General features: G+C 36.7%; 1 protein-coding gene across 1 annotated transcript in view; it reads right to left on the bottom strand.

Annotated features, from left to right (window-relative positions):
* Positions 1–14733, bottom strand: part of LOC141560030 (sulfotransferase 2A1-like) — a 34721-nt gene extending 19988 nt beyond the window's left edge. The window contains exon 1 of the mRNA XM_074297663.1: positions 14429–14733. The gene's annotated coding sequence lies outside the window, so the exon portion shown is untranslated. The remainder of the gene's footprint in view (positions 1–14428) is intronic.
* Between the last annotated feature and the right edge of the window lie 10960 nt (positions 14734–25693).

Raw genomic sequence — 25693 nt, 5'->3', positions numbered from 1 at the left:
GAATGTTATGGAATATTATTGCTCTGTAATAAATGACCAGCAGGATAAATACAGAGAGGGTTGGAGAGACTTACATGAACTGATGCTGAGTGAAATGAGCAGAACCAGGAGATCACTATACAACTTCAACAACAATACTGGATGATGATATATTCTGATTGAAGTGAATATCTTCAACATAAAGAAGATCCAATTCACTTCCAGTTGATCAATGATGGACAGAAACAGCTACACCCAGAGAAGGAACACTGGGAATTGAATGTAAACTGTTTGCACTACTGTTTCTACCCAGGTTACTTATACCTTCGAAATCCAATTCTTACCATACAACAAGAAAATTGGATTTACACACATATATTGTATCTAGGTTATATTGTAACACATTTAATATGTATGTGATTGCCTGTCATCTAGGAGAGAGAGTAGAGGGAGGGAGGGGAAAATTTGGAAAAATGAATACAAGGGATAATGTCGTAAAAAAAAAAAATTACTCATGCATATGTACTGTCAAAAAATTATAATTATAAAATTAATTTTAAAAATATGAGCTTGAATTATTAAAAAAAAAAAAGAGTGCTTTTTACCAGGACTTGTGAATCAAAGATCCTAGCTTCTTTAGCCATGGGGGAGTGGGGGTTGGGAATCAAAAAGGAATCTTAAAGGTATCTCAACCCATATCACAACTAAAAAGTTAGTGGAAACAATAACTTTAGGAAAGTAGCAGGATGTGAAGCAAATCCACACAATTCATCAGCATTCCCATGTATCACAAACAAAACTCTGCAAGAAGAAATAGTAAGAAATATCCCATTTCAAATAGCTCAAGATAATATAAACTACCTGGGAGTATATGCACAATGAAGTGTAAAATGAATAGTTGTACCTACATTCAATTAAAAAGGGATTGTACAAATAAAAGAAATATAGCCAAGATCAGAAGGAAAGCCAAAAATTGGGAGGAAGAATTTTATAGACAGTTCTCAGAAAAAAAGGTGTCATATATGCCAAAAGAAATGTAAGAAGTATATAAATAAATTATATAAAAAACTTTTTATACAAACAAAATCAACTATAAATTGGAGAGATATTAAATGTTCATGGATAGACAGAAGCAATATAATAAAAATGATAATTTTACCCAAACTAATTTATAAATTCAATGCCATCCTAATCAAATTACCAAAAAATTATTTTACTGAATTAGAAAAAGTAACAAAATTCATTTGTAAGAACAGTCAAGAATATCAAAGGAATTTTTTTTTTTAATGTAAGGAGGGAAGTTTAGTAGTACTAGTATCTTATCAAGCAATAATTGTAAAAACTATCAGGTAGTATTAAGAAATAGGAAGGCAGATCAATGACAGAAAGTAGAAACAATTTATAGCAGCAAATAAATATAGTAATTAGTAATTGAAAAAAATGTGAAAACTTAAGATTTTGGGATAAGAAGTTATTTTCTGATAAAAATTTTTGAGAAAAATGAAAATCAATATGGCATAGTAATGGGCACAGACCATTGTCTTACTCCATTTACCTAGATAAGATTAAAATGCATATATAATCTAGTTACAAAGAGATATATTATCAGAAAATTTGAAAACTGAAACATGTCACTTACAAAACTTATATATAGGCAATAATTTATGAATAAATAAGAGAGAGGAAACACAATCAAGTGTAAAATGAATAGTTGTACTTACATTCAATTAAAAAGGGATTGTACAAATAAAAGAAATGTAGCCAAGATCAGAAGTAAAGCCAAAATTGGGAGGAGAAATTTTATAGGCAGTTCTCAGAAAAAAAGGTTTCATATATCAAATATACATAAATATATATATAGTATACATATATATAAAACATTGTCAAATCTATATGAATATGAGTCACTATCCATCCAACTGATAGATGGTTAGAGGATATGAACAGGCAGTTTTCTATTCTAGAATCACATTTATGAGCCTATGAAAAAATATCTAAATCATTGATTAGAAAAATTCAAATTAAAACAACTTTGAGATGTCATTATAGAACAACAAGATTTGCTAAAATGATTGAAGGGAAAAGCAACAAGTGTTGGAGGGAATGTGGAAAAATTGGGATGTTAACTCATTTTTGATGAAATTGTGAATTGATTTAATCATTCTGCAGAGCAATGTAAAATTTTACTCAGAATTATTAAATTCCCTTTGATCGACAATACCACTGCTTGGTGTATTTTTTCAAATGATCAGGAAAAAAGGAAAAGATCCTATATCTTCTAAACTATTTAGAGTAGCTCTTTGTGTGGTGCAAAGAACTGGAATTTGCAGACACCTATCAATTGGGAAATGATTGAAGAAGTTGTGGTATATTATTGTAATGGAATACTACTGTGCTATAAGAAATGATGAACTCAGAGATCTTAGGAAAAAAAAAAGGTAGACTTGCATCAAATAATTAAGAGCAAAGGGAGCAGAACCAAAATAATTTTGCATACAGGAACAGCGATTCTGTTTTAAGAGCAACTTTGAAACTTATATGAACTGATGCACAGTGAAATGAATGAGCAAAAGCAGAAGATTACACCCAGAAATAACAATATTGTGTGATGATGAACTGTGAATAATTCAGCTATTCTCAGCCATACAGTGATCCAAGACAATTCGTTAGGCCTTATGATAAAACACATGATCTATTGTCAGAAAGAGAATTGATAGAGCCTGGATACAGATCTAAGTTATTTTTTCTTTATGATCTTTATTTTCCTTTGGTTCCAAATTCTTTCCCTTTCTCTCTTTCTTCCCTCCTCATTGATAATGCATATGAGAAGTTACATAAAACTTGCTCATAGAAAGCATATTGCAAAAGAAAACATAGATCTTCTTCCCCAAAAAATAAGCATCAAGATAAATAGTTTTTCATTTATTTTTTTTGAACATTTTTAAAATTAGTTTTTATAAATATAACATTTTCTTTGACAGTACATATGTATAGGTAGTTGTTGTTTTTTTTTTAACATTATCCCTTGTACTCCCTTCTGTTCCAAGTTTTTCCCCTCCTTCCCTCCACCCCCTCCCCTAGATGGCAGGCATTCCCATACATATTAAATATCTTATAGTATATCTTAGGTACAATATATATGTGCAGAACTGAATTTTGTTGCTGTTGTTGTTGCAAAGGAAGGATGGTATTCGCAAGGTAAAAATAATCTGGGAAGAGAAACAAAACAAAACAAAACAAAACAAAACAAAACAAAACAAAACAAAACAAAACAAAACAAAACAAAAAGACAATGCTCACAGTTTACACTCATTTCCCAGTGTTCCTTTTCTGGATGTAGCTGATTCTGTCCATCATTGATCAATTGGAATTGGATTAGCTCTTCTCTATGTTGAAGATATCCACTTCTATCAGAATACATCCTCATACAATATCATTGTTGAAGTGCATAATGATCTCCTAGTTCTGCTCATTTCACTCAGCATCAATTGATATAAGTCTCTCCAAATCTCTCTGTATTCCTCCTGTTGGTCATTTCTTACAGAACAATAATATTCCATAACATTCATATACCATAATTTACCCAACCATTCTCCAATAGATGGACATCCATTCATTTTCCAGTTTCTATCCACCATGAAAAGGGCTGGCACAAACATTTTGGTACATACAGGTCCCTTTCCCTTCTTTAGTATTTCTTTGGGATATAAGCCCAGTAGTAATATGGCTGGGTCAAAGGGTATGCACATTTTGATAACTTTTTGGGTATAATTCCAGATTGCAATCCAGAATGGTTGGAATTTTTCACAACTCCACCAACAATGCATCAGTGTCCCAGTTTTCCCAGAGCCCCTCCAACATTCATCGTTATTTGTTCCTGTCATCTTAGCCAATCTGACAGGTGTGTAATGATATCTCAGAGTCGTCTTAATTTGCATTTCTCTGATCAATAGTTGTTAGGATTACTAAGTGAGAACTGAGGTTTTCTGGACAATTACAAGGTGAGAACTCAGGTTGACTTGATAGAGGGGGCAAGCTCATTGGCTGGGGTGGTTCTTCCCAGAAGCCCTTGCATTATCCCACGCCCATTCTCTGGGAGAATAAAAGAGAGGACTCTCAGAGAAAGAAGAAGACTTTCTGCATTACATCAGGCCTGACGGGGCTCTCTGCAGGAAGGGAAGTCACTTCTAAGGACAAGAGTTAACAGCAACTGCCTGGAGACAACGGTTCATTACAGGAAGAAGAATCTGTCTGAAAGATTTGAGTAGACACAGCAGATCTCTTACCAGAGAGCGATCCGGCAGCTTCTGGAGACCACAGCTCGCAACAATTGGCGCCCAACGTGGGGCAAGGACTTTTGCTTATTCTGACAAGAGGAGCTAGACCAGACCTTCGCAATTTGGCGCCCGAACAGGGCATCCCCAGCCCCAGAAGCAACCTCAGCTCCACCCCCATTCAGGAGTGGTACTATAGAGAGTATAATCAACATAATTGAGGAGCAGAGTTTACTTGTAACCTGGGTACAGATTGCTAAACTCTTGGCTGCCTTAAGACGCACATCCCCTTGGTTCTTAGAGGAAGAAAAGATAGATGTAGATAAATGGAAGCTAGTGGGATATGAAATGAAAGAATTTCAAGCAAAAAATGGGCCTCGTTCAATTTCTGCAGAAGTATTTTATATCTACAACATAGTTCAATTAGCCTTAAACTATCAAGCAAGTTGTAGGAGAAGGAAAAGTTCTAAAAATGAACAGAGGAGGAAGTGTGAGGAAAAAAGGAAAGATCAAGATCTTTCCCTAGAGCAAGAGGATTTAAATGAGGAATTATGGTATGATTCTCTTGAAGAAGCTTCAACCCTGCCTAGAGAACAGATTATTGACAGGCCCACATCAACCCCACCTTCAGAGATGGAGGAAGAAAAAGGGAAAGAGGCAGAAACACAAACAGAATTGCCTGTGAAGAAGCCTAAGCCTATGACAAGATTAGAAAAAGCATTGGTTAAAGCTAAGAGAGAAGGACAGGATATAAGTGATTTTATACATGCATATCCTGTGATTGAAAATACTGACTCTGTAGGTAAAAAAAAAAAGGAGAAGATATGCACCTTTAGATTTGAATACAATTAAGGATTTGAAAAAAGGTTGTACCCTTTATGGGGCTACATCAGCTTATGTCAAAATGTTACTAGATGGTTTGTCTTATGAAGTCCTAACCCCGAATGATTGGAAATCCATAGCAAGGACATGTCTGGAACCTGGAGAAAATTTATTATGGCTTGCGGAATTTCATGAATTATGTAAAATTCAAGTCAGATGCAATTTGGAAATAGGAGTTAACACACAATTCACTTTTGAGCACTTAGCTGGTGAAGGTCAGTATGGAGAGAATTCGGAACAGATTAATTATACCATGACAATATATGAACAAATTGCTAAGGCTGCAATAAAAGCTTGGGGTGTCCTTCCTGGACAGAAAGATCGTGGAGAGGCTTTCACTAAAATACAGCAAGGTCCCAATGAACCTTTTGCAGATTTTGTGGGACGTTTGCAAACTGCTGTCAAAAGAACTATTGGAGAAAATTCAGCTACAGAAATAATGACCAGACATCTGGCTAAGGAAAATGCCAATGAGATTTGCAAAAGAATTATATGGGGATTAGACAAAGATGCTCCTTTAGAGGAGATCATAAGACGTTGTGCTACAGTGGGAACAAATGCTTTTTACACCCGGACAATGATGAATGTGGAAAGACAGGGTCCCTCCTGGCAAGGGCCTTCTAGAGAAACTCGGCGATGTTTTCAATGTGGAAAAATTGGACATCTAAGAGCTCAGTGTAGGTATGGAGATACAGTGAGAAGACAGGGTGAGAGAAGACCTAAAACCCCATGTCCAAAATGCAACAGAGGACTCCATTGGGCATCAGAGTGTAGAATAATTCAGGGAAATGGGATGAGGGGCCCAGGTCCAGGGCCCCAGGCAAAAAAGACTTGGGGCATGATGGCAGCTGATGTTACACCCAAAGAACCTTTAGAAGGCCAGGACTCTGATTTAATCAATCAGCAGAGAAGCAATCACATGGCAGAAAGGGATTACCTGATAAGTCAGTCAAAAGGCAATCAGATTGCAAAAATGGATTACACTTGGGGAGAATACAGGCCTTTTAAACCAACAGGGCTGTGCCCAGTGCAAACAACTCCAATGTAATTGTCAGATGATGAGAAGAGATTTAGAAAGCGGTTAACTGCCTGGGAGAGAGGGTTTGCTTGTATTTCTTCAGCAGGAGAAGGAATCAGATGGGTGCCAACGAGTCATATTCGCCTTGTCCATCAGAGAGAGACAGAAAAAGAGAAAGACCTCAAAATAAAGGAAAAGATCTAAGAAACATCTGACACTGAAAGAGCATGGATAATAAGAAGACTGTTAAAGAACTTTAAAATCAGCAGGAATCATTGGACTTCCTCACACAAGATGAGACTAATGGACAATGGACTTATGGACATTTATAAATTTTCAATTTATGATTATGTTATATACTTCTAGCATGTGTTACGTTACTATGTTACTATGTGCTTATGTAATTTATGTAATTATCTGTAATACTTCCCATATTGATGGATTTATGTTTCAAGGTCATGACTGTCCTATGTTCTAAATCAAAAGAAAGGGGGAGATGTTAGGATTACTAAGTGAGAACTGAGGTTTTCTGGACAATTACAAGGTGAGAACTCAGGTTGACTTGATAGAGGGGGCAAGCTCATTGGCTGGGGTGGTTCTTCCCAGAAGCCCTTGCATTATCCCACGCCCATTCTCTGGGAGAATAAAAGAGAGGACTCTCAGAGAAAGAAGAAGACTTTCTGCATTACATCAGGCCTGACGGGGCTCTCTGCAGGAAGGGAAGTCACTTCTAAGGACAAGAGTTAACAGCAACTGCCTGGAGACAACGGTTCATTACAGGAAGAAGAATCTGTCTGAAAGATTTGAGTAGACACAGCAGATCTCTTACCAGAGAGCGATCCGGCAGCTTCTGGAGACCACAGCTCGCAACAAATAGTGATTTGGAACACTTTCATATGAGTGGAAATAGCTTTAATTTCATCATCTGAAAATTGTCTGTTCATATCATTTGACCATTTATCAATTGGAGAATGGCTTGATTTCTTATAAATTAAAGTAAGTTCTCTGTATATTTTGGAGATGAGGCCTTTATCAGAACTTTTAACTGTAAAAATGTTTTCCCAATTTGTTACTTCCCTTCTAATCTTGTTTGCATTAGTTTTGTTTGTGCAGAAACTTTAATTTGGTGCAATCAAAATTTTCTATTTTGTGATCAATAATGGTCTCTAGTTCTCCCTTGGACACAAATTCCTTCCTCCTCCACAAGTCTGAGAGGTAGATTATCCTCTGTTCCTCTAATCTATTTATTATCTCCCTCTTTATGCCTAAATCTTGGACCCATTTTGATCTTATCTTAGTGTGTGGTGTTAAATGTGGGTGCATGCCTAGTTTCTGCCATACTAATTTCCAATTTTCCCAGCAGTTTTTGTCAAATAATGAATACTTATCCCAAAATTTGGGATATTTGGGTTCGTCAAACACTAGATTGCTATTTTTATTCACTATCTTGCCCTGTGAACCTAACTTATGCCACTGGTCAACTAGTCTATTTCTTAGCCAATACCAAATGGTTTTGGTGACTGTTGCTTTATAATGTAGTTCTAGATCAGGTACAGCTAGACCACCTTCATTTAATTTTTTTTCATTACTTCCCTTGAAATTCTCGACCTTTTGTTCTTCCATATGAATTCTGTTGTTATTTTTTCTAGGTCATTAAAATATTTTCTTGGGAGTCTGATTGGTATAGCACTAAATAAATAGATTAGTTTAGGGAGTATTGTCATCTTAATTATATTCGCTCGGCCTATCCAAGAGCACTGAATATCTTTCCAGTTATTTAAATCTGACTTTATTTTTGTGGCAAGTGTTTTGTAATTTTACTCATATAATTCCTGACTTTCCTTTGGTAGATATATTCCTAAATATTTTATACTATCGACCGTTATTTTGAATGGAATTTTTCTTTGTATCTCTTGCTGTTGGATTGTGTTGGTAATGTATAAAAATGGTGAAGATTTATGTGGATTTATTTTGTATCCTGCCACTTTGCTAAAACTCTGAATTATTTCTAATAGCTTTTTAGCAGAGTCTTTGGGGTTCTCTAAGTATAACATCATGTCATCTGCAAAGAGTGATAATTTGATTTCCTCTTTTCCTACTCTAATTCCTTGAATCTCTTTCTTGGCTCTTACTGCTGAGGCTAGAGTTTCTAGTACTATACTGAATAGTAATGGTGATAGTGGGCAACCTTGTTTCACTCCTGATCTTACTGGGAAAGGTTCTAGTTTATCGCCATTACATATGATGTTTACTGAAGGTTTTAAATATATGCTCCTTATTATTTTAAGGAATAGTCCATTTATTCCTATACTCTCAAGCGTTTTTAGTAGGAATGGATGTTGGATTTTATCAAATGCTTTTTCTGCATCTATTGATATGATCATATGGTTTTTATTAATTTGATTATTAATATGGTCAATTATACTAATAGTTTTCCTAATATTAAACCAGCCCTGCATTCCTGGTATAAATCCCACTTGGTCATAGTGTATTATCCTGGGGATGATTTTCTGAAGTCTTTTTGCTAATATCTTATTTAAGATTTTAGCATCAATATTCATTAAGGAAATTGGTCTATAGTTTTCTTTCTCAGTTTTTGATCTACCTGGTTTAGGTATCAGTACCATGTCTGTGTCATAAAAGGAATTTGGTAGGACTCCTTCAATCCCTATTTTTTCAAATAGTTTATATAGCTTTGGAGTTAGTTGTTCTTTAAATGTTTGGTAGAATTCACATGTAAATCCATCTGGTCCTGGGGATTTTTTCTTAGGAAGTTGGTTAATAGCTTGTTCTATTTCTTTTTCTGAGATGGGACTATTTAGGCTACTTACTTCTTCCTCTGTTAATCTGGGCAAGCTATATTTTTGAAGGTATTCTTCCATTTCATTGATTGGCATAAATTTGAGCAAAGTAGCTCCTAGCTATTGTTGTAATTTCCTCTTCATTAGTGGTGAGTTCTCCCTTTTCATTTACAAGACTAATTTAAGGGCCCTTTAAGTGGGCGGACACGGCACATCGCGATATTGAGGCCCAGAAGTAATTTCTGTGGATATTAGGACTGCCTTGTAGGTGGGATCCTGTCCATTTTGAGAGAGCTTCGTAATGGGTGACTCTCTTGCTGATAGGCTGTGTGTGTGACCTCACAGGCCCTTTATAAGCCCACTGCAGACAGCAGTCACTCTCTTTAACCTTGCGCTCTTCACCCTGGCTTCCTAGCCTGGGTGGCCAAGCCAAGATGGATAGCCAAAAGAGGTAAGTATTTTGGTAGTGAACATGTGGGTCTTCTGACCAGGTGTTCACTAGGAAACCAACAAGTCAGGGCATCAGTCAGGGCATTATGTGAGTAGGTATAATAAAGGCTTTTAAGATTACACGTGGCTGTTCTTGAGTGCGCTACCGGTTAGTAAACTATAGATTCAAGAGATTGTGGCCAGAGACCTTTGAAGGCCTCAGAGGAGGCGAGCCGGGTAGAGTTCACACTGCAAAGGTCACTGGTCAAAGGTACTCTGTTGGGCCTAGGACAGACTAGTAATTGTAACTGCCAGGAGAGCACGTTACAGACTAACAATTTGCTTTTTCTCTTTCCTTTTTTTAATCAGGTTTACTAAGGGTTTGTCTATTTTGTTGTTTTTTTTCATAGAACCAACTCTTAGTTTTATTAATTAATTCAATAGTTTTTTTACTTTCAATTTTATTAATCTCACCTTTTATTTTTTTGAATTTCAAGTTTTGTGTTTGTCTAGGGGTTTTAATTTGTTCCTTTCCTAGCAATTTTAGTTGTAAGCCCAATTTGTTGGCCCTCTCTTTCTCTATTTTATGCAAGTAGGCCTGTAGAGATATAAAACTTCCCCTTATTACTGCTTTGGCTGTATCCCACACATTTTGGTATGATGTCTCATTATTGTCATTTTCTTGGGTGAAGTTATTAATTATGTCTATGATTTGCTGTTTTACCCAATCATTCTTTAGTATAAGATTATTAAGTTTCCAATTATTTTTTGGTCTATTTTCCCCTGGCTTTTTGTTAAATGTAATTTTGACTGCATTGTGGTCTGAAAAGGATGCATTTACTATTTCTGCCTTACTGCATTTGATTTTGAGGTTTTTATGCCCTAGTATATGATCAATTTTTGTATAGGTTCCATAAACTGCTGAGAAGAAAGTATACTCCTTTCTGTCTCCATTTGGCTTTTGCCAAAGATCTATCATATCAAACTTTTCTAGTATTCTATTTACCTCTTTGACTTCTTTCTTATTTATTTTGTGGTTTGATTTATCTAATTCTGAGAGTGCAAGGTTGAGATCTCCTGCTATTATAGTTTTGCTATCTATTTCCTCTTGCAACTCTCTTAATTTCTCTTAAGAATTTAAATGCTGCACCACTTGGTGCATATATCTTTAATATTGTTACTGCTTCATTATTGATGCTACCCTTTAGCAGGATATAATGCCCTTCCTTATCTCTTTTAATTAGATCAAATTTTGTTTTTGCTTGATCTGAGATGAGGATGGCTACTCCTGCTTTTTTGGTTTTGCCTGAAGCATAGTAGATTCTGCTCCACCCTTTTACTTTTAGTTTGAATGTCTCACCCTGTTTCAGGTGTGTTTCCTATAAACAACATATAGTAGGATTCTGACTTATAATCCAGTCTGCTAACTGCTTCCTCTTTATGAGGCAGTTTGCCCCATTCACATTTATTTAGTCACATTTAGTCATTCTATATTGCTTGCCATCCTATTAACCCCTGCTTATGTTTTTCCCCTTTCCTTTCTTCTTACCCCCCTACCCAGTATTAAACTTGTGAACACCACTTGCTTTTCACAGCCCTCCCTTTTTAGGATCCCTCCCCCACCTTAAAGATCCTCCCCTTATTTTACCCCTTTTCCTCACAATTTCTGTATTCCCTTCCCCTTAGCTTACTCCTTCCCTCTCACTTTTCAATGAAGTGGAAGAAGTTTCACCATAAATCGAATATGTCTATTGATACACACTAAGTTCATCTCTCTCCTTTCTTTCTCTCAGATATAAAAGGTTACCTTTGCCTCTTCGTGAGATGTAGTACCACCACTTTACACCTTTTTATGATATAATTTCCTTTCCACCTCTAGTTTCTAGGACAAATTATACATATGTTCTTTACATATTTTTATGGCAGAAGTATAGTTCTCAAGATTTCTTTTTACCTTTTTAGAAATCTCTTGAGTTCTGTATTTGAAGATCAAACCTTTTATGTAGGTCTGGTTTTTTCATCAAAAATAGATGGAATTCATTTATTTCATTAAATGTCCATCTTCTTCCCTGGAAAACAATGCTCATTTCTGCTGGGTACATTATTCTTGGCTGCATACCAAGTTCCTTAGCCTTTTGGAACATCATGTTCCAGGCCCTTCGTTCTTTTAATGTGGACACTGCTAGATCCGGGGTTATCCTTATTGTGGCTCCTCCATATCTGAATTGCTTTTTTCTAGCAGCTTCCAATATCTTTTCCTTTGTCTGATGATTCTTGAACTTGGCCACTATATTTCTTGGCGTTTTGATTTTAGGGTCCCTTTCAGTAGGTGAACGATGAATTTTTTCAATGTCTATTTTACCCTCTGTTTCCAGAACGTCTGGGCAGTTCTCTTTGATAATTTCCTCAAAAATGATGTCCAAGCTCTTTTTTTCCTCACATTTTTCAGGGAGTCCGATTATTCTCAAATTGTCTCTCCTGGATCTGTTTTCCAGGTCTGTTGTCTTTCTAGTAAGGTACTTGACATTCTTTTCAATTTCTCTGGTTTTCTTGACTACCTCTTTGTTTCTCCTTAAGTCATTCATTTCTACTTGTTACAGTCTAATTTTCAATGATGTATTTTCTTCACTCACTTTTTTTATATCTCTTTGTAATTGTCCAATTGAGTTTTTATCTTCTATGGAATTTTTTTCCATTTCATCCATTTTATTTTTTAGAGATCTGATTTCTTTGTCCAGCTCACTAATCCTGTTTTCCTTGGAGTTGTTTACCTTTTCTAATTCACTAATTTTGTTTCTCAATGATTTGATCTCTTTATTCACTCTGGATGACTTCTCCAGGCTATCTTTCCAAGCTTCCCTTTCATTTTCCCATTTCTCTTCTAGCTCTCTTGTGAGAGACTTTTTGATTTCCTCTATGAGACTCTTTTGTATTGAGGAGCAGTTCATATACCCCTTAGGGGATTCCTCTGTGGAAAGTCTGTTTTTAGTCTCCTCAGTATTTGAAGTCTGCTCTCTCCATACAGAAGCTGTCAATGGTTAGAGCCCTTTTGAATTTTTTGTTCATTTTGTCAAGAGCGGAATGGAAGAAAACAAATTGACAAGAGAAACAATTGGTCTGTTTTGCGGGGGCTGGGACTGGATGGTGTTAATGGGCTTCCTCTACAGACTGGGTGTTGAGCAGCAGAGAGCCACTAACAGAACAGTGATGGCTGGGCTGCATCTGCGATCTGAGGCTCTGAGAACGAGCTGAGTCACTCCAGGTGGGGGTTGGGGGTAGCCGGTTCTGAGAGTTGCTAGCTTTCCGGGGTTTTAATCTTCACCTCCGGTGTTTACACCCTCTTCCTGCTCCTGGCTTGCTGCCAAGACAAAATATCCACACTGGGGAAAAAGTCCTTTAGCAGAAACAGCAGAGATCGGACCCCTCCCCCCTGGGGTCTGAGCTGTGTGAGCTGTCTGTCTCACTCTGGCTGCCTGCCCTCAGTCTGTGCCCAGTCTGTTCAACCCTCCCCCGAGCAAATGCAGACCTTCTCTGGCGAATTTCAAGGATGTCTTCTCTTGGTGATTATTTGTGGGTTTCTTTTCTGGTCAAGCATTAACTCTGAGGCTTGTCATGAAGTAAGTCCTGAGAGAAAACATGGAGCTCAAGCAGCTGTCTGCCTCCACACCGCCATCTTAGCCAGAAGTCCATAGTTTTTCTTTTAAAAAAACTATCCTTCAACTTGTATTTAGACACAATCTGTTCTTTCTCTTGGTGTGAAGAGAAGTTTTCATCATAAGTCCTTCAGAGTAATCTTGGATTATTGTTTTGCTGAGAATAGTGAAGTCATTCGCAGCTGATCATCCCACAACTTTGCTATTACTATATATATAGTACATTTCACTGTGCTTGGGCTCATGGAGTGTTGAAAGCCGCAATGTCTAAGCTGATTGGCAAAGCCCAGCACTGAGATCAAATGTGCACAGCACTCATACAGGAGCATTTCCTTCTATGATTCTCATTAGTGGACCACTATTTCCTATATTAGTAATAATTGGCTTGATTACAGCACTAAATATTATCTTACAAAATCTGGTGACAAGGGGAATTTGGGCAAGTTAACTAGAAATGATTCCTCATGGATACTTCTGTCCTAATAAAACTAATCTCTCACGGAGACAACTGATAAAGGGGAGAACACCATGGAAAGCATTGTTACTATGGGTAGAGATCCAAAGGTCTAGGAAATAATGGTATTTACCAACTTAGACTCACAAAAGATCAGTATGCCTAGGAACCAAAAGATGATTAAAGTATAACTAGGAATTGCCCTAAATGCCTATGTGTATGGTTCCAAGTCAGGGAAATAGAGGAATCAAACAATCCATAGAATTGACAAAGAAGACATAAGTAAACTAACAAAATTCACTGACATTTAACCTTGCATAACATTTACCTTTTGTTATTAGCTTCACGTAATATAATCAAAAATTAACATTTTACCATAAAAAACTTATTCAAATACTACATGTCAAATGTAGTAACACATAAAGGCCAATAAATCAGACACATTTCTGAAGACTATGTTGACATAAAGAAATATATATGATCATGATCTAGTATAAAAATAAAGCCTGAAGGAACCTGAGAGAAGTGGGAGCATCACTTCCATCAATTCCTCACTCAAACTACCCCCTGACTCCTGTCTTCCCTTGACACTGACCCTATTCCTCCCTGCTCAGCTCCCTGGACCCCCTTGCCGAGGTTGGACCCCTACAATGGAGGCCTTTACAGGTTTTTCTGATAACGTCCTACTCATCATTTCCTCCAGAAAAATCTTTCATCATAATCAAATACCAGAATTTATTTAGCCATTCTCTAATTAATGGACATCCACTCAATTTTTAGTTTTTTGCTCTGAGAAAAGAGCTGATATGGCCAAGATGGCAGAGAAGAAACACACGACTCAGTGAACGTCCTCACTCCCTCGCAACCAATTAGATAAATTAAGTCTCAGAATTAGCTCAGGACTGATAGATACCACAAGGACTGGAAGCACGACTTACCAGCTGAAGAGAATCTGGAGTTTCAACAGGAAAGGTCAGTTCTCAGGGGAGGAATAAGAAAGACCAGCACAGACGGTGGGGTAGGGGCACACTGCGCCCATTGCGCTGGGAAGGGCTCTGGGATCAGAGAAGCCACTGAGGTAAAGGAATCTGGCACAGGCTGTTAGCTCTTCTCTGCTAATTATTTAGCAGTTCAGAAGAGAAAGCCAAAATATTTTAAAACTCAAATTAGATTTTCCCCGATCCTGGGGGTGACTCAGCAGACTCGGCACCAGGGGGTGTGGCCTCAGCTACCACCTGAGAATAGTTAAGAGATTGACAAGTGGGTGGATACGGCCCAAGGCAACACACACTGCCTAGCTTAGCTGGAGGGAGTGAAACTCAGCTCCAGGAAGTCCCAGAGAAGCAGAACCTTTGAACTAGGGACCACGGTTTCTGGCAGACACTTCCAGTTTGAGCACAGGGGCTTCTCACGTCACCTGCTGCAGACATCCACTCCCCACCCGGACACATAGGCTGGGCTTCGTGCTGTCTTCACTATTCTACGCCCTTGAAGCACAGTAGTGCTAATCACCTCTGAGGCACTTCCAGGGAGGGGGTGGGGAACTCTCTCCCAGAGCTCTATATTAGCTCAGGCACAGGGGCCGCTGCATCCATCCAGTCTGGGAGGAAGCTGGTAAAGAAGTAAATAATTTCCTACCCCAGGGACAGACGCCAAAACATTTTTTTAAATATGAGCAAAAAAGCTAGAAAAACTATAGATTCCTTCTATACAGAGAAAGAGCGGGTATCCAACCCTGAGGAAGTTAACAGCAGAGAATCAGCAGATAACAACCTAAAGGGGAACGATTCCTGCCCCCCATCACATAACTCTCTCCTAGAAGAAGTTCTTAAAAAATTGAGGGAGATCGAAGAAAAATGAGGAAAGGAAAGGGAAGCTATGATAGAGAATAACAACGTCCTGAAATTGGAGTTGGAAAAAATAAAGAATTCACAGGAGATGCAGGGAAACAAAATTAGTGAATTAGAAAAGGTTAAAAAAACACAGGAAAGTAGGATTTCTGAATTGGAAAAGATAAAAAAGTCTCAATAAAATAGAATTTCTGAATTGGAAAAAGAAAATAATTCTCAAAAAAAAAATTAGGGAAATGGAAAAAAATTCAATAGAGCAAAATAATTCATTTAAAAACGAAATTGGGCATTTACAAAAAGAACTAAAAACTGTGAAAGAAGAAAATAACTCCTTAAAAGTCAGGATGGAACAAATAGAAATGAATGATTCACAGAGAACCCAAGAATCAGTCAAACAAAACAAAAAAAAATGAGAAGCTGGAGAACAACGTCAAATACTTACTGGGAAAATCTATAGACCTGGAAAATAGATCTAGGAGAGATAATCTGCGGATTATTGGACTTCCAGAAAACTATGACCAAAAAAAGAGCCTAGATTCTATTTTACAGGAAATTATCAAAGAGAGCTGTCCAGAGATAATAGAAACAGAAGGGAAAGTAGATGTGGAAAGAATTCATCGAACTCCTTCTGAAATAGACCCTAAAAAAAGAACACCACGGAATATTGTGGCTAAGCTGCAGAATTACCACACAAAGGAGAAAATCCTGCAAGCAGCTAGAAAAAAACAATTTAAATACCAAGGTGCCACAATAAGGGTCACCCAAGATCTGGCTGCCTCCACATTAAAAGATAGAAGGGCCTGGAACCTGATATTCCGTAAGGCAAAAGATCAAGGACTGCAACCAAGAATGAACTACCCAGCTAAGTTTAGCATCTTTTTCCATGGAAGAAGATGGTCATTCAATGAAACAGAGGAATTCTATATGTTTCTAAGAAAAAAACCAGACTTAAACAAAAAATTTGATCTACATCCACAAGACTGAAGAGAAACAGAAAAAGGTACACAGAACCCTTGAGAACTGTAACTCTGTTGTGGGTGTATAAAAAATACTCAAGGATAATTTGATTTTACTGATATAAAAGAAAAAAAGGGGGGTGTAGTAAAGGGAAGGAGGTCGGTTCAGAAAAAGGGGAAGGAGTGATAAAAAGAGGGAAACTACATCCCAGGAAGACACATAGAAAATACACCATATCTGAGGGAACTTAGTGAGGGGGAGAATCATTGTGTGAATCTTACTCTCATCAGAAGAGGCTCAAAGAGTAAATAATTAACATATTTGTTTTTCAGAGAATTTTCTCTCACCTCATTAAAAGGGGGGAGAGGAAAAGGGAAAAGGAAAAGGAGAATAAGTGAAGAGACTTGGAGGGAGGGGGGAGGGATCCTAAAAAAAAAAAAAAAAAAAAAGAGGGAGGGTTGCGCGTCACAAGGGGGGTCTGTAAATTAAATATCGGGGAGGGGGATCAGGGGGGTCAAGGGAAAAAAGCATAATCTGGGGATAATACGATGGCAGGAAATACAGAATTAGTAATTTTAACTGTAAATGTAAATGGGATGAACGATCCCATCAAACGGAGACGGATAGCAGATTGGATCAAAAAGCAGAACCCTACAATATGTTGCCTACAGGAAACACACTTAAAGCAGGGAGATACATACAGAGTAAAGGTAAAAGGTTGGAACAGAGCCTATTATGCTTCAGGTAAAGCCAAAAAAGCAGGGGTAGCTATCCTTATCTCAGATCAAGCAAAAGCAGAAGTAGATCTTGTTAAAAAAGATAAGGAAGGAAACTATATCCTGCTGAAAGGTAGCATAAATAATGAAGCCATATCAATACTAAACATATATGCACCAAGTGGTATAGCATCTAACTTTCTAAAGGAAAAGTTAAGAGAACTGCAAGAAGAAATAGACAGTAAAACTATAATAGTGGGAGATCTCAACCTTGCACTCTCAGATTTAGACAAATCAAACCACAAAACAAACAAGAAAGAAATTAAAAAAGTAAATAGAACATTAGAAAAACTAGGTATGATAGACCTTTGGAGAAAACTGAATGGCAATAGAAAGGAATATACTTTCTTCTCAGCAGTTCATGGATCCTATACAAAAATTGACCATATATTAGGACATAAAGATCTCAAAATTAAATGTAGGAAGGCAGAAATAATAAATGCCTTCTTCTCAGATCACAATGCAATAAAAGCTACATTCAGTAAAAAGTTAGGGGTAAATAGACCAAAAAGTAATTGGAAACTGAATAATCTCATCTTAAAGAATGACTGGGTGAAAGAGCAAATTATAGAAACAATTAACAATTTCACCCAAGATAATGATAATGATGAGACATCATATCAAAATCTTTGGGATGCAGCTAAAGCAGTAATAAGGGGAAATTTTATATCTTTAGAGGCTTATTTGAAGAAAATTGAGAAAGAGAAGATTAACGAATTGGGCTTACAACTTAAAAGGCTAGAAAAAGACCAAATTATAAACCCCCAACCAAAAATTAAACTCGAAATACAAAAATTAAAAGGAGAAATCAATAAAATTGAAAGTAAAAAAACTATTGAATTAATAAGTAAAACCAAGAGTTGGTTTTATGAAAAAGCCAATAAAATAGATAAACCTTTGGTAAATTTGATCAAAAAAAAGAAAGAGGAAAATCAAATTGATAGTCTTACAAATGAAAAGGGGGATCTTTCCACCAATGAAGAGGAAATTAGAGAAATAATAAGGAGTTACTTTGCCCAACTTTATGCCAATAAATTTGATAACTTAAGTGAAATGGATGACTTCCTCCAAAAATATAGGCTCCCTAGATTAACAGAGGAGGAGATAAATTGCTTAAATAGTCCCATTTCAGAAAAAGAAATAGAACAAGCTATTAATCAACTCCCCAGGAAAAAATCCCCAGGGCCAGATGGATTCACATGTGAATTCTACCAAACATTTAAAGAACAATTAGCCCCAATGCTATATAAATTATTTGAAAAAATAGGGGATGAAGGAGTCCTACCAAATTCCTTTTATGACACAGACATGGTACTGATACCTAAACCTGGTAGATCGAAAACTGAGAAAGAAAATTATAGACCAATCTCCTTAATGAATATTGATGCTAAAATCTTAAATAAGATATTAGCAAAAAGACTTCAGAAAATCATCTCCAAGATAATACACTATGATCAAGTAGGATTTATACCAGGAATGCAGGGCTGGTTTAATATTAGGAAAACTATTAATATAATTGACCATATTAATAATCAAATTAATAAGAACCATATGATCATCTCAATAGATGCAGAAAAAGCATTTGACAAAATCCAACATCCATTCCTACTAAAAACTCTTGAGAGTATAGGAATAAATGGACTATTCCTTAGAATAATCAGGAGTATATATTTAAGACCGTCAGTAAGCATAATATGCAATAGAAATAAACTGCAACCTTTCCCAGTAAGATCAGGAGTGAAACAAGGTTGCCCACTATCACCATTACTATTCAATATAGTACTAGAAACGCTAGCCTCGGCAATAAGAGCCGAGAAAGAGATTCAAGGAATTAGAGTAGGAAATGAGGAAATTAAACTATCACTTTTTGCAGATGACATGATGGTATACTTAGAGAACCCCAAAGACTCTGCTAAAAAGCTACTAGAAATAATTCAAAATTTCAGCAAAGTGGCAGGATACAAAATAAATCCACATAAATCCTCGGCATTTTTATATATCACTAACAAAATGCAACAGCAAGAGATACAAAGAGAAATTCCATTCCAAACAAATGTTGAGAGTATAAAATATTTGGGAATCCATCTACCAAAGAAAAGTCAGGAATTATATGAGAAAAATTACAAAACACTTGCCACAAAAATAAAATCAGATTTAAATAATTGGAAAGACATTCAGTGCTCTTGGATAGGCCGAGCGAATATAATAAAGATGACAATACTCCCCAAACTAATCTATTTATTTAGTGCTATACCAATCAGACTCCCAAGAAACTATTTTAATGACCTAGAAAAAATAACAACAAAATTCATATGGAAGAATAAAAGGTCAAGAATTGCAAGGGAACTAATGAAAAAAAACTCAGAGGAAGGTGGTCTAAGTGTACCTGATCTAAAGCTATATTATATAGCAGCAGTCACCAAAACCATTTGGTATTGGCTAAGAAATAAACCGGTAGATCAGTGGAACAGATTAGATACAAAGGACAAAAAAGGGTACATCTATAGCAATCTAATCTTTGACAAACCCAAAGATTCCAACATTAGGGATAAAAATTCATTATTCGGAAAAAACTGTTGGGAAAACTGGAAATTAGTATGGCAGAAATTAGATATGGATCCACACTTAACACCATATACCAAGATAAGATCAAAATGGGTCCATGATTTAGGCATAAAGAGGGAGATAATAAATAGATTAGAGGAACAGAGGATAATCTACCTCTCAGACTTGTGGAGGAGGAAGGAATTTATGACCAGAGGAGAACTAGAGATTATTATTGATCACAAAATAGAAGATTTTGATTACATCAAACTAAAAAGTTTCTGTACAAATAATACTAATGCAAACAAGATTAGAAGGGAAGTAACAAATTGGGAAAATATTTTTAAAAACAAAGGTTCTGACAAAGGTCTCATTTCCAAAATATATAGAGAACTGACCATAATTTATAAGAAACCGAACCATTCTCCAATTGATAAATGGTCAAAGGATATGAACAGACAATTCTCAGAGGAAGAAATTGAAACTATATCCACTCACATGAAAGAGTGTTCCAAATCACTACTGATCAGAGAAATGCAAATTAAGACCACTCTGAGATACCACTACACACCTGTCAGATTGGCTAAGATGACAGGAACAAATAATGACAAATGTTGGAGGGGATGTGGGGAAATTGGGACACTAATACATTGCTGGTGGAGTTGTGAAAGAATCCAGCCATTCTGGAGAGCAATCTGGAATTATGCCCAAAAAGTTATCAAACTGTGCATACCCTTTGACCCAGCAGCGCTACTACTGGGATTATATCCCAAAGAAATACTAAAGAGCGGAAAGAGTCATATATGTGCCAAAATGTTTGTGGCAGCTCTTTTTGTTGTAGCTAGAAACTGGAAGATGAATGGATGTCCATCAGTTGGAGAATGGTTGGGTAAATTGTGGTATATGAAGGTTATGGAATATTATTGCTCGGTAAGAAATGACCAGCAGGAGGAATATAGAGAGGCCTGGAGAGACTTAAATCAACTGATGCTGAGTGAAATGAGCAGAACCAGAAGATCACTGTACACTTCAACAACAATACTGTATGAGGATGTATTCTGATGGAAGTGGAAATCTTCAACATAAAGAAGATCCAACTCACTTCCAGTTGATCAATGATGGACAGAGGTAGCTACACCCAGAGAAGAAACACTGGGAGGGGAATGTAAATTGTTAGCACTAATATCTGTCTGCCCAGGTTGCATGTACCTTCAGATTCTAATGTTTATTGTGCAACAAGAAAATTATATTCACACACATGTATTGTACCTAGACTATATTGTAACACATGTAAAATGTATGGTATTGCCTGTCGTCGGGGGGAGGGAATAGAGGGAGGGGGGGTAATTTGGAAAAATGAATGCAAGGGATAATATTATAAAATATATATATATATATATATAAAAATAAAAAAAAAAGAAAAGAGCTGATATATATAGATACATATATAGATATAGATATATAATTTGATAAAGTCCCCTATACATTTGAGAAATGAGACCTTCATCACTGAAACTGGCTTTAAAATCTTTTTTCACGATTATGATTGCTAACTGCATTTCTCCCCTTGTTAATTCTATTCTCTTTCTCCTTTCACCTTGTCCCTCCTCAAAAATATTTTGCTTCTGAATCACCCCATTTCCCAATATATTCTCTCTTTTAATATGTTCTCTGCTTCTCGTCACCCTTTCCTCTCTTACTTTCCTCCAGAATAAGATAAATTTCTATATCCATAGTGAATGTGCATATTATTCCCTCTTTGAGGCAATTCTGATGAGAATCACTCACTCTTCCTCCCCCCCCCACCCATTCCCCCACTTTTTCTCCATTGCAAAAGCTTTTTCTTGACTCTTTGAATGTCCATCCATTGGACAATGCGTGGGTAAATTATAGTATAAGAATGTCATGGAATACTATTGCTCTGTAAGAAATGACCAGCAGGATGAATACAGAGAGGCTTGGAGAGACTTCCATGAACTGATGCTGAGTGAAATGAGAAGAACCAGGAGATCATTATACACTTCAACAGCAAAACTCTATGAGGATGTATTCTGATGGAAGTGGATATCTTCAACAAAGAGAAGATCTAATTCAGTTCCAATTGATGGATAGACTCAGCTACACCCAGAGAAGGAACAATGGGAAATGAGTGTAAAATATTTGCACTTTTGTTTTTGTTCCCAGGTTATTTTTACCTTCTGAATCTAATTCTTCCTGTGCAACAAGAAATTCGGTTCTACACAAATATATTGTATCTAGGATATACTATAACACATTTAACATGTATGAGACTGCCTGCCATCTAGGGGAGGGGGTGGAGGGAAGGAGGGAAAATTCGGAATACATATGAGTGCAAGGGATAATGTTGTAAAAAATTACCTATTCATATGTAATGTCAAAAAAGGTTATAATTATAAAATTAAAAAAAAAAAGAGATGTGAGATGCCTAAATTTAGGGACATTGTAACTCTATGTGTTCACATGAATTATTTGTACCAAACTTGTGATAGAGCTTCCTGAGATCTTATTAATCTCATCAGCTAAAGTTAGATGCAGTATACCTTCACCCCAACATAGTGATGTCATTCTGGTATTCTTTGAAAGCAAGGGACAGCAACCAAGCAGTTATAACTTTCTCCATCAAAAGTTGGGGAAATCAACAAGGGAAAATTTCATTCTAGATGTAACTCTTATCAAGAGGCAAGAGTTGGTTCCTGGAGCAACAATATGGGACCATTATATGGTGAGGGAAGGCAACTGATTCATTTCTGAGTTTGAGATAGAAGGGAGGAAAGTTAGGCATATATAGTCTGACATAAACCCTAGAATTTGAAAGAGTGGACTTCACAGAATACAGAGGAAAGGTAATCAGAATCTCAGGAACTAAAATTCTGGCAGGGAATATAGCCTGGAAAGAATGAGAAACTGTCAAGAAACTCACAAAGAAAAACAATGCTGCTGAGGAGGAGGACATCTACTGTAAAAAAGAACAATATAGAAACACAGAAAGTCACTTACTTCATTAAACTCTTAAAATGCATGCTTAGAAGATGGAGACAATGGCAGAGACTACAAGATGGGTAGCAAAGTGCTACATCTTTCTGTCTGAACCATTTCAAGAAATTTCAAAAGTAGACCAATAGAATAGAGTAGAGATACAACACACAACATAAAAAAGACACAATAACATTGCATTTGACAAGTGTAAAGACTCAAGATTTTGGGATAAGAATTCATCATTCGGTAAAAATTGTTGGGAAAACTTGTTATGGGCTAGAACTTGAAACAAGATGCTAAGTCACTGGAAATGATAGAGACAATCGTTATTTACTTAGTACTTATTAGAGTTCACACTTTAATAGAGCATGTATAAGGAGAAGCCCACAAGTCCACTCTCTCGGAGGCAGAGTCAGATTCATTCCAACTTCCACCTTTCTGCTGGCTGGGCACTTCAGGAAATTCAGTTGAGGAGATTCACAAGTCGGACAGAATTATAAGCAAGAAGCTCTCAGGGCCAGACATGGAAGCCCACAAGCCCACTCTCGAAGGCAGAGTCACATTCATTCCATTTTCCACTTCTGTGGTGGCTGGAGGCTGAAGGACAGACCTTTGGATTGGGAGACATTCAGAGCGAGCTCTTGGAACCCGGGAGAAAGACAGGCCTCTAAGAAAGCTATTCTGAAGGAGACAGTAAAGGATCTGGACTTTGAACTCCTGGCTGCATTTGAGGTGATTATTACTCGGAACTGGAACAAAGGCCGCCTCTAGAAGCTTCCCAAGAAACCTGCTCCCAGAGAACATTACATTTTAGAGAACAACATTATTAAAACTGGAAAGCAAGATCAAGGAAACTGGCCATGGATAAATATTTCACACCACTTATTAATGGAGACATGACCTAGATTTAAAGAGAGATTTTACAGTAAAATTCCAAGAACATACTACATATTATTTATCAAATTGATAGACAGATGAAGAATTGATGAATAACAAGATAGCAAGGTTAAACATAAAAAGCACAATTTTGATTACATCAAAATAAGAATGTTTTGTATAAATAAAACAATACTTTTATGTAACAAAGATCAGAAGGAAATTTGTATAATTAGTTTATCAGATACAGATGTCATATCTAAAATATATAAAGAACTTTGTCAAATCTATGAGAATGAGACATTCCTTAATTTATAAATTGTCAAAAGATAAATGAATAATAGGATAAATGACCAAATGGACTTCCCAACATAAAATGGACATGTTCTAGAGGAGGAGAAATGATGTAGTTTCCATAGGTTCTACATTCTACAGTGTTTAAACAATGAATTTCATGAATCATTTTTCTGCTATGTGGCAAATATTGAATCCAGTTTGAATGTGTGTATATATACATGAGAAAGAATAAAAGAGACAGAGACAGACAGACAGACACACACACACACACACACACACACACACAGAGACAGAGATAGAGACAGAGAGAGAGAAAAAGAGAGAGAGAGAGAGAGAGAGAGAGAGAGAGAGAAAGAGAGAGAGTAATCTTGCATAGAACTGATCTGCTCTCTTCATCCATGCTCACATTCCTGCAGCCCTTACCAAGAAAGAACACAAATTCTCCCTACTTTTCTCTGATGCTGAAATTTCCCATTCATCTGCACATTTTCTCATTCACTGATTTACCGTTATTTTTAATTTTAATTTTTTTTTTTACAAATTAGATTGTACTCATTAGAATACTTAAGACTGACTTTCACCAAGTGAGACTCTGTCTTCCCCAAAATGCTGTTATAAGGAATACCTCAAAGTTATGAAGCACAGTATTCACATTGAAAGAGCAGCTTCCCTTCTCTACATACTCATAACAGTAAAATAATCAAAATAGTTAGGATGTGTGGGCTTGTAGAGATACACATAAATACATTGTGAAAATGTTTTACATCTGTCTCCTCATTTTGTGCTCCCAACAACCTGGAAATTGGTGCTATTATTATCCCCTCTTTACAGATAAGGAAATTGAGGCAGACAGACTTTTAGTGAGTTGTCCAGGATCAAATGGGTGGTTAAATCCTTCTAAGGGAAGAAATGAATTCCAATTCTTTCTGCCTCCAAGCCCAGCCCTTTAGCAACTGGTAGTACAAAGTTCTCACCCTCTGAAAGGTATCCCATAAATCAATGGAGTGTCTCTATATGATCATTTCTCCAAATCATGATGCAAGGAGCGGTCACTTTAATGCTAACCCAAAATGAAAGAGATCATGGGCTTAAGAAAATACAATGTGAACCAGAAAAATTGTCCATAAAAATGACATCCTCAAATCTACTGGCTACCTAGGGGACAACCCCTTCTCTTGCCCTATAGCTTTGCTGGCATTTTAGACTGATCACCTTCAGAGGCTATTAAGGGGAAGTGTCCCTCATGTTCTCCTGGCTGCAAAGGTTTGGCTCCAGCAGTGGCCCCTCAGAGCACAGATCAACTAGGCTGTGAGCCATCAGCTTCCCCAGTTAATTGTCCAATCTAGTGGCAACCTGTCATTTTAAAGGACTCACTTTGAAAGCCTGTTAAGTGACTCCCAACTACTTTTCCAAAACTAAGTTAATACCTGTACTTAGAGTGCCAGCTGGTGGCCAGAACTCAGCAAGTCCTGAGTGCATATATTACCTCAGAAACTTACTAGCTATGTGACCCTGGGCAAATCAGTTTGCCTCAGTCTGCCTCAGATAGCCCATCTGTATCTATACATATAGATAGATAGAATATATATTAAATGACTCTGATATCTCTCTTACTTCAGAAGGTCTATGATTTTGTGAAGGAAATATTCATAATACCTCTCCCTTCCCTTTATTCTATTCAGGAACCCAGGGATGATAGATATCCGTAGCCACTTGGACAAAATATGTACCTTACTGGACAGAGAAATGCTGACCCACATCCTTGGGAAGAATAAACTATGTTTGGGATGGTAAACAAGACTGGAAAAAAATATCCAGAATTTCTGTGGGCAGTACAGAAAACTTCAAAGACTTTCTTTGCCTCCAAATTTCTAGCTCCTGGTCAAAAGTTCTTTTACTTCTGTGA

Source organism: Sminthopsis crassicaudata, chromosome 3, assembly GCF_048593235.1.
Source record: "Sminthopsis crassicaudata isolate SCR6 chromosome 3, ASM4859323v1, whole genome shotgun sequence".
NCBI lineage: Eukaryota > Metazoa > Chordata > Mammalia > Dasyuromorphia > Dasyuridae > Sminthopsis > Sminthopsis crassicaudata.
Note: the sequence above shows the minus strand (reverse complement) of the source record. Positions and strands in the feature narration are given on the sequence as shown.